Source organism: Bidens hawaiensis, unplaced genomic scaffold (genome assembly GCF_021521415.1).
Source record: "Bidens hawaiensis isolate Kalapana, Puna unplaced genomic scaffold, B.hawaiensis_p1.1 tig00014518_1, whole genome shotgun sequence".
In the NCBI taxonomy this organism is placed as follows: Eukaryota; Viridiplantae; Streptophyta; class Magnoliopsida; order Asterales; family Asteraceae; genus Bidens; species Bidens hawaiensis.
In genome coordinates this window covers 187,829-200,587 of record NW_027492263.1, presented here as the reverse complement: position 1 = coordinate 200,587, position 12,759 = coordinate 187,829, and the positions used below count along the sequence as shown (strand labels likewise).

General features: G+C 37.5%; 1 pseudogene across 1 annotated transcript; it reads left to right on the top strand.

Moving 5' to 3' along the window:
• Positions 1 to 5,698: 5,698 nt before the first annotated feature.
• Positions 5,699 to 7,777, top strand: LOC143546921 (putative jasmonic acid carboxyl methyltransferase 2; annotated as a pseudogene). The gene is made up of 4 exons (XR_013137676.1): positions 5,699 to 5,776; positions 5,875 to 6,268; positions 6,374 to 6,628; positions 7,378 to 7,777. The product of XR_013137676.1 is annotated as a putative jasmonic acid carboxyl methyltransferase 2 (transcript).
• The last annotated feature ends 4,982 nt before the right edge of the window (positions 7,778 to 12,759 follow it).

Below are 12,759 nucleotides of genomic sequence, written 5' to 3'. Positions count from 1 at the left end.
ACAGATCTAGTGGCATGAGAGAATAAAGTCTTAAAAACTTTATATAAATGAACTTGTGAAGATAAAGTTAAGGTTCAAAACAATAAAATAAAAATGAATAAATGTCATAAGGTGCATAGAATTATTTGGTAATTAGTAACCTCGAGCATGGAAATTAAACGAGCAAGATTTAGTACACGAGCAGCGACCCAGCCCCAAATGCAAGCCCATGCAAAAAGGATTAGAACTAAAGAACTAGTATAATATAAATATGAATCGGTTGACAAAAGTTCGAATCTCATTCCACTGCGTATGATTTTTGCGAGCATCTGAGTTAGAGATGACGCATTGAAGCTCAGTTGTGAGCAAACTATAGCCATCCACTCCTCCCTGGGCTGGACTGCGAGCAGTGCGTCTAGTTTCACGAAGAAAAAAACACTTCTTTCTTCCATCACCCATTGTTATTTCTGTTAGTTAAAGAATCAACTACTTTTTTATATTTATATTTATTACAATACTAGCTTTAGAACCCGTTGGAGGTAAAAAGAGTCGTTTTCTTGTTTGATGTAAAATATTTAGAGATATGTACAACCTACAAAAAAAAAGGGTCAATTTAATATTTGGGTTTAAAATGCGGCAATAAACAATAAATCCAAGATGAAATAACTAAATTTGACCCCAACAATAAGCATGTTTCAATATTAAACAAGAATGATTACAATTTGAACTCTAAAACTCCCCATTAATCTTTCATTCTTCTTGACCCGTTTAAATACATAACATACACAACATGATCGATCATAGAAATTCAAGAAAACAAACAAATTCACACATTCACTTCCATGAAATCACAACTTTGAAAATAACATTATGACCGAAAAAGATTTAGCATTACTTAGAATATATAGTAGATAGATTCAATATTACTTTATGGCCTTATATATTCTTTTACTTTTTTTCTTTAATTAAATATATTATTTTTTAAAAGACATATAATTATGTTACACATTTTTACATGCATGTGACTTAAAACTAGATGCTTAGTGATTGACACAATGTTCAGTTTGGTGAGGCATCCTATGCAAGTATATATGCAAGAGGCTGAGAACAATCAGAAGCTATGCATGTATATAATAAACCCAACCTTAAAATGGGCATCGAATCAAATATGATGCTCATTTATTAACAAGTGGTGATGGAGGGAGACCTGGACTAATTTTAAATAGAAAATTTAACATTTACTAGAAATGCTGAGAAGCTTACTGGTTGACACGTTAGGTGAGGTCATGGGTTCTAATTCACATCTTCATTTGTTCACCCTCTATGTCATATAATGTAGCTTCTTTTAGTTTCAAAATTTGAGATATTTTTAACATAGTTTTGTATTTTGCTAACAACCCTAACTCATTGTTTACCTTATAACAATGTTTGCCTCATGTTTATTATATTCATTATATACATGTATTGAACACATAATATACATATATGATTTGGAGGTTTCGGTTTTACCCTTTAGCCCTAAAAGTTTTTACAAATGCAAATCAGACATCTTTAACGAGTTGGGCTTGTTTAAACTTGAAGTTGGCCGGGTTTGGAAAGCTTATAAGCGTACTTTTTATCTCTTGTCACCCCTGCGTAGAGGGCCGATTAAATGCAATGATATATGTAATTTGTCACATGTGAATTAAATATCATTTATTTTTATTTTGTGTTGAATTTAAATCCACAAGGAAATTGCTGTTTGAGCTCTTCTCATTAAAACTTGCATATAAAATATAAATGCTTTTGTAGACTTTGTAAATTAAGAAACCACGTATTCATTTAGAAATATATTTCAAAAATATTAATCACACGAAATTCAAGTAAGATAAAGTGAGTCCAACGATATAAAGCTCATGCTACATTACATACACATGTATGTCAACTACTATTTAAACTTTTTCAAAAGCAAGTTATTTCTTTCCTAAAAAATTGAAGTTATTTCAAAGTATCTAACAAATGCAACATTGGTTAATAAAATATTAAATACAAATTAAGAAATTGTTAATATATTATATGGATTAATTATCTTGTATATTTTATATAAATGATTTATATAAAAGAGTGATAATTTTTATTACTTCTATGTGGTGTAAGCAACAAGGATCGATCTTGGAAGTGCCGGTAATAAGAAATATGTTTGATTTGCTAACTTGTTATTAGCAAGTGATTTCGTTTTTCAAACAATGTAAGTATTATATTTCTAAAGTTTACATACTTTGATTGGGTTAATCAGGTTTTACGGTTATATTATTCGGGGGTTGGGTTAATCAGGCTTTACGGTTGTATCATTCGGGTTTCGTGTTTGTAATTTGGCTTTCCGGTTGTACGATGATTCAAATCCATTTTTATATATGGGTTTGGATATCGGGTTTGGGTTTGATTAATATTGACTTTGTTACGATATTTATCTAAACTTTTATATCTTTTTTAGATTTGGAATGATATATCATATATCACGCATGAGGAAATTGACATGCACTTGATCGAAAACATCATGAGGCGGTTTTTTACCTCACGTATTTGATGATACAATGAGCGATACCGCGTAGTTTAGTATTCTACTTGAACAAGTATATGTTGTAAAATATGTATTATATAATGAATTAAACAAGTGTTGTCATAATTCAGATTAATAACGATAGAAAAACCCCACATAAAAAAATAAATAAAATACTTATTAAATTACAATACTTTACAATTTAAAAGAAAACAATATAAAACCTATTTTCTCAAATAAAACACACTAATGGTTTGTGAAACTAAATTATTAGTTCATAATATTTTGTAAATGAAAATTTTATTATGACTTAAAATCAAATTGAACAAATTCGACTTCAAGACATTGAGTAAAAGAGGCACCAACCACTAAACATTGAATTTAGGATAACGTGTCAATCCATGATTGAATAAGGATCACATGTCAATCTGTAACTTAAGTGAAGTTACTGAGTCACCCTTTATCTTACTTCCATGGGGTCATTTGCTGATGTCTTTTAGTCATTATAAATAATAAGTGAAAGGCCCAACCAAACTTTCTTATTGATTGAATCTTTACTTAAATGCGGACTATGGTCTATGGGTACTACATATGTGACCCACACCACTTGTCATTCAATTCCATCAAATGGGGACCATCACTCATCATTGTTCTTTCTTTGAATTGAGTTCATAAGTAACTTACTAATCTTAATTGCAAGTACCAACATATACTATGCCCCTGCGTTTAGTTTCTTGAAGACAAGGTATGTCTACTAAAAAATATATTTTTTGTTTAACATATAAGTTAGAGATAAAGCATAATCAAAAAGCCGATGGGTGATTAAAAAAACTAAACCAAATACATGGCGTTACCACAATATTTTAGGTCAAATGTATATTATTTAATTCTCATAAATCTTTAGGACCAACTGCATTGTCTAACCCATTCTTTTCGGCTCAAAATTTCAAGGCCAAACGGCTCAAATAGAAGAATGAAATGGTTGGACCAAATTCATCTAAACAACAAAGTGTTATTAGAACTTGTTAGTAATATTACTAGAACTCTTCTGTAATTATGGAGTCTTTTATATTAACAGTGACAAGTAAATAAATAAGTTAGTTGAGGTTAGATTGTTATTGCCATGGGTAGGATCTATATGTTGTGTACAAAATTCCACCGAACCTTCGGTCAAACTAGAATTACATTAGCATGAGATATTCAAACACAATGGGACCTACCCATGTGAAAAGTACATAAGATTGGTGGTGTCTTGTAACATGAAGCTCATGGATTTTAAGTCACAATTTCCTTTGTTATTCTAATTTGCCGTTTAATTAACTTCCTCAATATATTTCAAAGTTTAGATTATAAGTTTGATAAACATGATAGCGCATGTGGTCACATATTTTTTCATATTCATGAATTGAATACACAATAAATTAGCACAAGAAAAAGACACTTAAGTGGAATTGATAGGCAAACTCTTATCATCACCCACCAATATAAAAGAAGACAAAGAAGCATCAACATTATCATGTTTGTGTGTATATAGATTTGAAGTGTGATGGATTGGATAATTCAGTGACAAAAGAGGGTGGGGTGAGACTACAACGGATGTTAATAGACCGAATCTTTTATCTTTAGGGTTTGGTCAAAGCCACAAATGCTTTGTAATTGTACATATGGACCCGGTTAACTCATATTGCGCCGCTTGCTCCTTCAGCTAAAGTAATTAATTATTCCAATTTTACAAAGCCCAAATGAATCCATATTAGTCCACAAAACTTTGCTAGCCAATTGTAAATTATGAACAACTTATGTGTTCACAACAAAATTATATAATTATTATATAATACAACCATCTACCTAAATTTTAAAAGACATCCTTCAAATAAATGGCCTTGTGTAATTGTTATTTATAACAGATCAGATGATACTTTAAAAAATTGCAATAAGTGTTATGTTAGGTTGTGTTCAATTGATGTATTTGCATTACTTAAATGTTATAAGTTGCCCCTCTAAGTTGTATACCTTTCCATTATTATACGTATATGTGTCATATACACTGGAATATATATCTATATTTGTCATACATACATAAGCCATATAAATAAGAACATATGTCCCTATATCATTCAGCCCCACATAAACTTGCCAGTGATGTCATTTAATACTCCATCCGTCCCATTATAAGTGTCATAGTTTGACTTTTCGAGTCTTTCTTTTGCAACTTTAACCGTAAATATTTTTTTTCATGTCATATAATACTTGATGAAAATTATATCAATGTAAAATACATTTAAAACCCAATCCATTTATATATTTAACATCAAGTATTATATAACACAAACAAATTTATTGTCGGTCAAAGTTAAACAAAAAAGATCAGAAAAATCAAACTAGGACACTTATAATGGGACGGAGGGAGTAGTTGATAAGACAGATCCGGGTAGCTAGCTCTGTTTCAAATTGTGTCTAATATAAAGGTATAAGTTTGAATGGTACTGTTAGAGTTAGTGTGTCAACATCCCAAGAGATTTGTTAGAGTTGTTGGACCGATACGGTCAAATATGAAGGTATAAGGCTGAATAGTGCTGTTAAGTTGGACGGTGCTATGGAAGTTCGCAAGCATGCTGCCACAAATCAATCGGGTGCTAATGTAAATAAAATTGAAAAAGTTTGATACTGATAAACAAATAGTTTTTTAAAAAGAAAGATAGTTATGATATTTTGACATTAAACAACCCGTCCACAGGGTATAAAACTAGTTATTGAAGAGTTCATCGAGTTGGTTACTATTGTCTGATATTATTGAAGAATTAAATACATTCATAATTCATAAAATACACGTGCTGATATAAAAAAGTTCTATTTAGAGAAACAGCTTCGAATTAACTTCCAAATTTGTCCACGTGAATGATTTGGAATAAAATCTTCTAAAAGTATTCAATTAGTTTCATTTAAAAACCATCCTATGTACGTTTGTGTGTACGCTAATGTATCATGTGTATGCATCTCAGTGAGCTTTCAGTTCGCTGGCACAAGAATATTATCATTAAAATATTAGATATGATTCATATGAAGATCGAGAATCCCATAATGACGTGTGAGATCAACTTATAACTTATCAATTTGTGAAAGCATAAATTCACGAACTATAATAAATTAGTTAACTCCAGGAAGCATCATGATTAAGACACCATGGAAGTTGTAAACATCCTACACATGAATACAGGCGATGGCGAATCGAGCTATGCAAGTAACTCGTTACTTCAGGTCAGCCTTCAATACTAGTGCAAGATTATTCAGCGTCAACTAGTTAATCGCACATTTAATGTATGATGTTGTATGATGTGTTCATATTCTTTCTCTAGGAAACGTTGATACAAAAAGCGCTACCCGTCCTAATGCATACGATTAAAGGTATTACCAATCACGATCTATTCTCTAGCGATCAGTGTTTCAAGATAGCAGATCTCGGATGCTCCTCTAGTAAAAATACATTAATGGTAGCGTCTAACATAATGGATATAGTCACCGATATGTGTAAAGAGAATAATCGTAAACCACCAAAATTTCAAGTATGCTTGAATGATCTTTTTGGAAAAAATGTTACCTGATTTTTATGCGAAGCGTAAGAAGGAGAAGGGAGAAAACTTCGGCCCTTGTTTCGTTTCAGCTGTTTCTGGTTCTTTCTATTGTAGATTGTTTCCAGAACAAAGTTTGCACCTTGTACACTCTTCTTATAGTGTTCATTGGCTTTCTAAGGTTTTTGCTTTATATATATGTTAATAGCCATCTCTTTAGTCTTACAAATATTTCCTACCAATTTGCATAAGTGATAAACTATAGCACTTGTAATATTTCTTATAGGTACCAAAAGGCCTTGAAAGTAATGCACTAAATATATACATGGCAAAAACAAGTCCTCCTAATGTGTTCAATGCATATGGGAAGCAATTTAAGACCAACTTCACAAACTTTTTACAAATACGTTCTGAGGAAATTGTGTTCGACGGGCGCATGGTTCAAACACTTGTTGGTCGGAGTGTTGCCGATCCAACTAGTGACGATGGTTGTCGTCTATGGGAGCTACTTGCACAATCACTTCTTGACATGGTAAAAGAGGTACAATAGATTACGTTGCAAATAAGACTTCTTTATGAGCTTTTAGTTATTCCTTAGTAGTTTTGTCGCTAAAATATCTGCCAGTAATATATTGCAAATCAGATTACCTATGATGACATTTTCGACAGGCATTCACCAACATAATCTCATCGATCGATAACCACTTTTACTAATGTATTTCCATCACGGAATTTGGGGTATGTGTGGCGCGCGCTTTTCGGTGCGGTTTTGGGCTAAAACCAAACCGAAAACCAAAACTTTGGTTTTTGGATTTTTTGAAACTGTTCGGTTTTGGTTTTTTCGGTTTTCGTTTTTCAGGTTTGGTTTTGGTTTTTTCGGGTTTTGCCATTTGAGCTTGAAAAATTTAGACCGATAAAAAAGTTGGCAAAAAATAATGAATTTAGGTATACATATTTTGTTAATTGTTAACTAATATAGACTATTATACGTTTGACAAAAAATATTTAACTCGCATATTTATTAATTTTTTATAAATCACTTAAAATAAAAAATATAAACAGAAAAATGTAGGAATTCGGTTCGGTTCGGATTTCTCGGTTTCTATTACATGCAACACCAAAAACCTAACCGTTAATTCGGTTTTTACAAAAACATAAAACCAAACCGTCGGATTTTGTTTCGATTTGGAGTTTTTGGTTTTTTCAGTTTCTTGCAAACCCTACACGGAATAGTCTTATATGTGATGCTTCACCAACTAATTCCTTATATGCTTTAACAAAAAACCACAGGGACACGTTCAAGAGTCAGATATAAAATCATTTAATGTCCCTATTTATTATCCATGCGAGGATGAAATTAGAAATGTTATCCAAAATGAGGGATCATTTTCTCTTGAAAGCTTGACTACTTTTCATGTCAATTGGGATCCACAAGACACAGATTACATAAATTTGAATGATACTCATGAAGACAGTCTAACTCATGGAGAAAACACAGCAAAATTGGTGAGAGCTTTTACAGAACCGTTGTTAAGTTCGCATTTCGGGGAATCTATTTTTAACGAGCTATTTGAGAAGTACAAGAATCATGTGGCCAAACATCTCATTAATAACAAAACAAGATTCTTTAATTTTGTTATTTTATTAACCAAGAAATGAACTATTTGTGTGTGACCAAATAAATAAATAATTGTATGATTTCTTATTGTATAGTTCTCTTAAATGGTGTATTGTATAATCGTCACTTCTTAAATAATGAGCATGTGTTGTAGGCATGTTGTTTTCGGTGTCATCCAAGTAAAGATTTCATTAAAATCCATTATTGATAAACTTTACATTCCATATATATTAGTAAGAATTATGTCGTAAAATCAGTTGTGAATAGTTTCCGCCGCAACTTATGTTGCTAAATGATTAACGATTCAGTCGCAAATAAGTGCTGTCGTGATCTCAGTTCCAAAAAAGATTCAGTCGCAAATTTGGTCACAACAACATTTTTGGTCACAAAATAATACCGGCCAAGGTATAACCGACTGCAGAAACCGGTCGCAAAATATGCGACCAATTTGCTACCAAAAGCGATCATAAATACCTAGTCTTTTAGTAGTTATAAGTGCGGTACTTTCAAAGGCAAGGTGAAGAGGTAGGTCCCAGCAGAGCCCAGTTGGACCCACAGACTCACCTTGAAAAGGGACGTCTGCGCAGTTCAACCCGCAAGACTCCTTAAACGGACGTCTGCGCGGTTGAACCCGCAAGACTAAACTAAAGGAACGTCTGCGTAGAAACCAACTGGATCAGCAGGACCCACCACGCTCAGAGACGTGACGTCCTCACGTGCGGTACGCAAGCTGTCCCCGCAGGAAACGCCTCCCAATGGTTTCCAGGTACTCCGCCTGTTCCCGCAGTTACGGATACCGGCCATCAGGGAAGGCCACCCGCGCAGCATGGCTACACGCACAAGGCTTAACTCTCATAATAATTCAGCAGTCACCTGAAGAAGGAATGAGCAAGCCGGGAACATTCCCGCACAAAGGCGGGAGGGGGAATACTCCCGCCCAAATGAGCCAGTCCGTACGATACTGAGGATCTTTTACTGTACCTGACGAGGTATGTGCAAAAGATCTGTCCAAAGATACGACAGCTCATTGACAACAGTATGGCGAGCAGCATGCTCTTGTACTGTATGTCACTATTAGCCGCTACCTACTCACCAACTCCTGACATACCACGTGCATAGCCTGTAGTTGGTGAAAAAGGAATAGTACACAGCAGGCCTGGTCACTATCAGCCGCTGCCTACCCACCAACTACCAGCATGGCACGTGCGTAGGCCACTGTTGGTGGAACAGGAATACTATTCAGCAGGCCACACCTCCTTGGAAACCTACCTTCGGCTATAAATACCACAAATGGTATGATCATCTCATCTTAACATATTTTATCATATTATACCTGATATCTGCTCTAGCAATCTCTTAATATACATTTATATTTAAAGAGCAATCTAGTATGATTCTCACGCCGGAGGGTGGTCACAAGGAGGAACCCCCCCTTCTCAGTGACAAGCTCACGGTGTCTGTTTTGCAGGTTATCAGAAGAACCATCTTTGCCGGGTCTAACCCCTCGTGGGAAACATCTATCTAACCCCCAGGTTACCCGTAATCTGCCCGGGGTCCGGTTAGTGTTTCTTCATTGGCGCCATCCGTGCATAAAAGCTAGAACTTCATTTCTTTTCAGTTTTTTCAAACTTCTGGAAAGATGGTTAAAGAAACTCCGGTAACCACAACCCCAGCTACTGGGGGGAATACCGGCTACACAGTCTTTACGAACACTACCCCGGTTACCCAAGCCGGGGCAAGTGAAGTAAATTTTACGAACACTACCCCAGTTACCCAAGCTGGGGCAAGTGCAGTAAATAATCGCTCACTGGGATTCACCGATACCCAGTTAGAGAAACGAACAAGACTCCCCCGCCAAACACTCGATGAAGTTAAGGCAAGGGCGGAGGCACGTCAGAAGGAATTCCAAGCTGAGTTGGACGAACGCTTGCGTTCCGTCCAACAGGCTGACGAATTCGAAGAATACTTGGAAGATGACTCGGAGGAATCCGACACCGACGCGAACCCTCGCCATTGGGCAAAAGGGAAGCGTAAGGAAACGGACTCCCAACCGAGAAGGCGTTTTGGAGAAGCCTTCAAACCAAAAAACACAGGTGGAAGTCCACGTGACTTCTCCAAAACATTCAGACCAACTGTGGCAAATGCGGGAACGTCCAAATTTGCAAGGGACATTGCAGAAGCAATCGCCCCAAAAAGTGCCAAACAGATGTCCAACATCGGCACATATGATGGTATATCTGATCCAGACGATCATTTGAACAGATTCATAGCGGGGGCAACCGTCAGCAATTGGACGGAACCCACGTGGTGTTACATGTTCCAAATGACGCTTGTTGGGCCAGCTAGAGCGTGGTTCGATCGTCTACCGGTCAACCACATCTACGACTGGGCTGACTTCCAACAGAAGTTTAGCCAACACTTCAGCCAACAACGAAAGTATACCGAGGAGCAATGGACAATCCTCAAGTGCATTCGAGAAAAAGATGAATCTTTGCTAGACTTCATCACTCGCTTCAACTCGAAGAAGCTAAGTCTGGGTAACATTAGCGAAGATCTTGTTCGCGCTGCTTTTATTCAGGGCGCGAACGACCCAGAGCTCATCCGCACCTTAACGGGTAAAGATGGCATGCCATCCACATGGGATGCCATCATGACAGCAGCTAAACGCTTTGCGGAAACGGAGAAGCAACTGGGTAGATATCTCCCACAGAGCACAAACCTCTACACCCAGAAAACAAGAGAAGACAACGTCCTTACCGCCCGATTAAACAAAAAGCGGAAGCTAGGCATTTGGCAGTCAAGGGTAAACTTTGACACCTCATCCGGCTTGCAACATCGGTTAGGCGGAAGGGGTAACGTACAGTCGAACCAGAACTCCAGGTGGACGCCGCTCACCAAAAGCGTCACCGAGATATTCGCCACTGAGGAGCTCCCATGGCCAAAGCCTCCAATAATCCGACATCGTCCCAATGCCGATCGGAGCAAATACTGTGACTTTCACAGGACAAAAGGCCACAACACTGAAGAATGCACAGACGTAAAGGACATGGTCGAAGCATTTGTCAGAGATGGGACGCTCGCGCACCTCGTGGCGCAATGAACGCTAAGCAGGCTGATGCGTGTAGAACCCCAGCTGGGGAAAACACGAATAAAATTGCAGCTTCAATATGGAGACTACATGCTGCATAAAGAACGAGATCCCGAACCAGGTATCGGCTCGATGGCACTCCCATCCCAACAACATGGAAGGGAGCTCAATTACACAGTTTGCATGTAGATCAATTCCAAATTTGTAAAGAAAAGGCCAAGAGCCACTTCTAATGGAAATGATTCTCCTTCGAACATCGACGCTGATGATTTTACATTTATACTTTAACTATCAACACTGATGCCAGTTTTCACCGCATAATTAAGTGTGAAAGTCGTTGCATGGGGAAGGCGGCAAAACCCGCATAAACCCAAAAAACGGCAAACCTTCACGCAGGTCAGTTGAAGGGGAAAAGTCCAGTCATCCTACTAAATGAAAGTGCCGGTCTATCCGCATGAATCATGATAGAGGAAACTGAACACTAACCTATTAACAACCGCGCGTCGAACGGTTAATTTATTCAACACGGATATGCCGGTTTTCACCGCATAATTACGTGGAATGTCGTTGCGTGGGGAAGGCGGCAAAACCCGCATAAACCCAAAAAACGGCAAACCTTCACGCAGGTCAGTTGAAGGGGAAAAGTTCAGTCATCCCACTAAATGAAAGTGCCGGTCTATCCGCATGAATCATGATAAAGGGAACTGAACACTAACCTATTGACAACCGCGCGTCGAACGGTTAAATTATTCAAAACAGAGAATTTCTAACAAAAGGATGAGGAAAACCTACACGCAGGTCAGATATAGGTAAAGTTTAGCCATCCTAAGTGCAAGTGACGGTCCTACCCGCACAATCCCGAAAGGGAGCAAAACTTCACACCTATTATCTGCCACGTTCAAAGGTTAACTTATCCTAAACACTTAGAAATTTCAAAAAAAGATGAGGAAAACCTCCACGCAGGTCAGATGTAGGTAAAGTTTAGCCATCCTACTAAGTGCAAGTGACGGTCCTACCCGCACAATCACGAAAGAGGAAGCAAAACTTCAACCTATTATCTACCACGTTCAAAGGTTAACTTATTCTACACTTGAAAAATTGCTAATTTAAACTAAAGTATGCAAGTCATATAACGTTTATAAAGCAAGGAATCCAAAGAAAGTAGCGGTCTTACCCGCATAAAGATTTATATTTCACAATGATTCATTACAAGAATGGCCGGGTAACTACCCGCCTACAAGAAAATAAATCTATACAAGCTAAATCTATCCTAGCAGTGGGAAGGGATCTTCAGGATCAGGCTTCAGGGCCACTTCCACTTGGACCAGCACCATCAGTAGAGCGGGGCAGTTCAAGGAAAGCTTTAAGGATAGCTAGCCCATCATCAGTAGCAGCAACTTGGTTCACCTTCTCCACCACCGGATGCGGGAAGGCGGCATACTGATTCACTGCTTGGTCGTAAACAGCTTCAGTATCAACATTATACAAAGGGAAGTTGGAAGGCGGGACGCCTTTCTCAACGAACTCTAGACCAAGCAGGAAGCCGGCCTTTTCCCCATCCTCGTGAGAAGCGTTGAGGGCTGCGCTCATAGCATCATCATAAGACGTCTCTGAGAAGACCCGATGCACAACCTACAATAAAATATACAAGTATCAGAACCTTTTCTATTTACAAAGAAAAGCGTAAAGACATGAAAAGCATACCTGAGACAACGCTTCTCGAAGAAGCCATTCCTTGGCAACCAGAGCTTCTTGGAGGGCAGCTTGAGCTTCGTTACGGGCGCGTTCGGCTTCACTCTTGTTGAGGTTGGCAAGCAACACTTCTTTAGCCGCAGCCTCTTCGACGCCCTTTAGCTTCCGCTCAGTATGGTCAAGCACCCCCCTCTGGTCCAAGATCTCCTGGAGCTTTTTGGCGTCTTCCATCGTCAGGGCATCATGAGCCTGCTGGAGAGCCTCTAATTTGGCT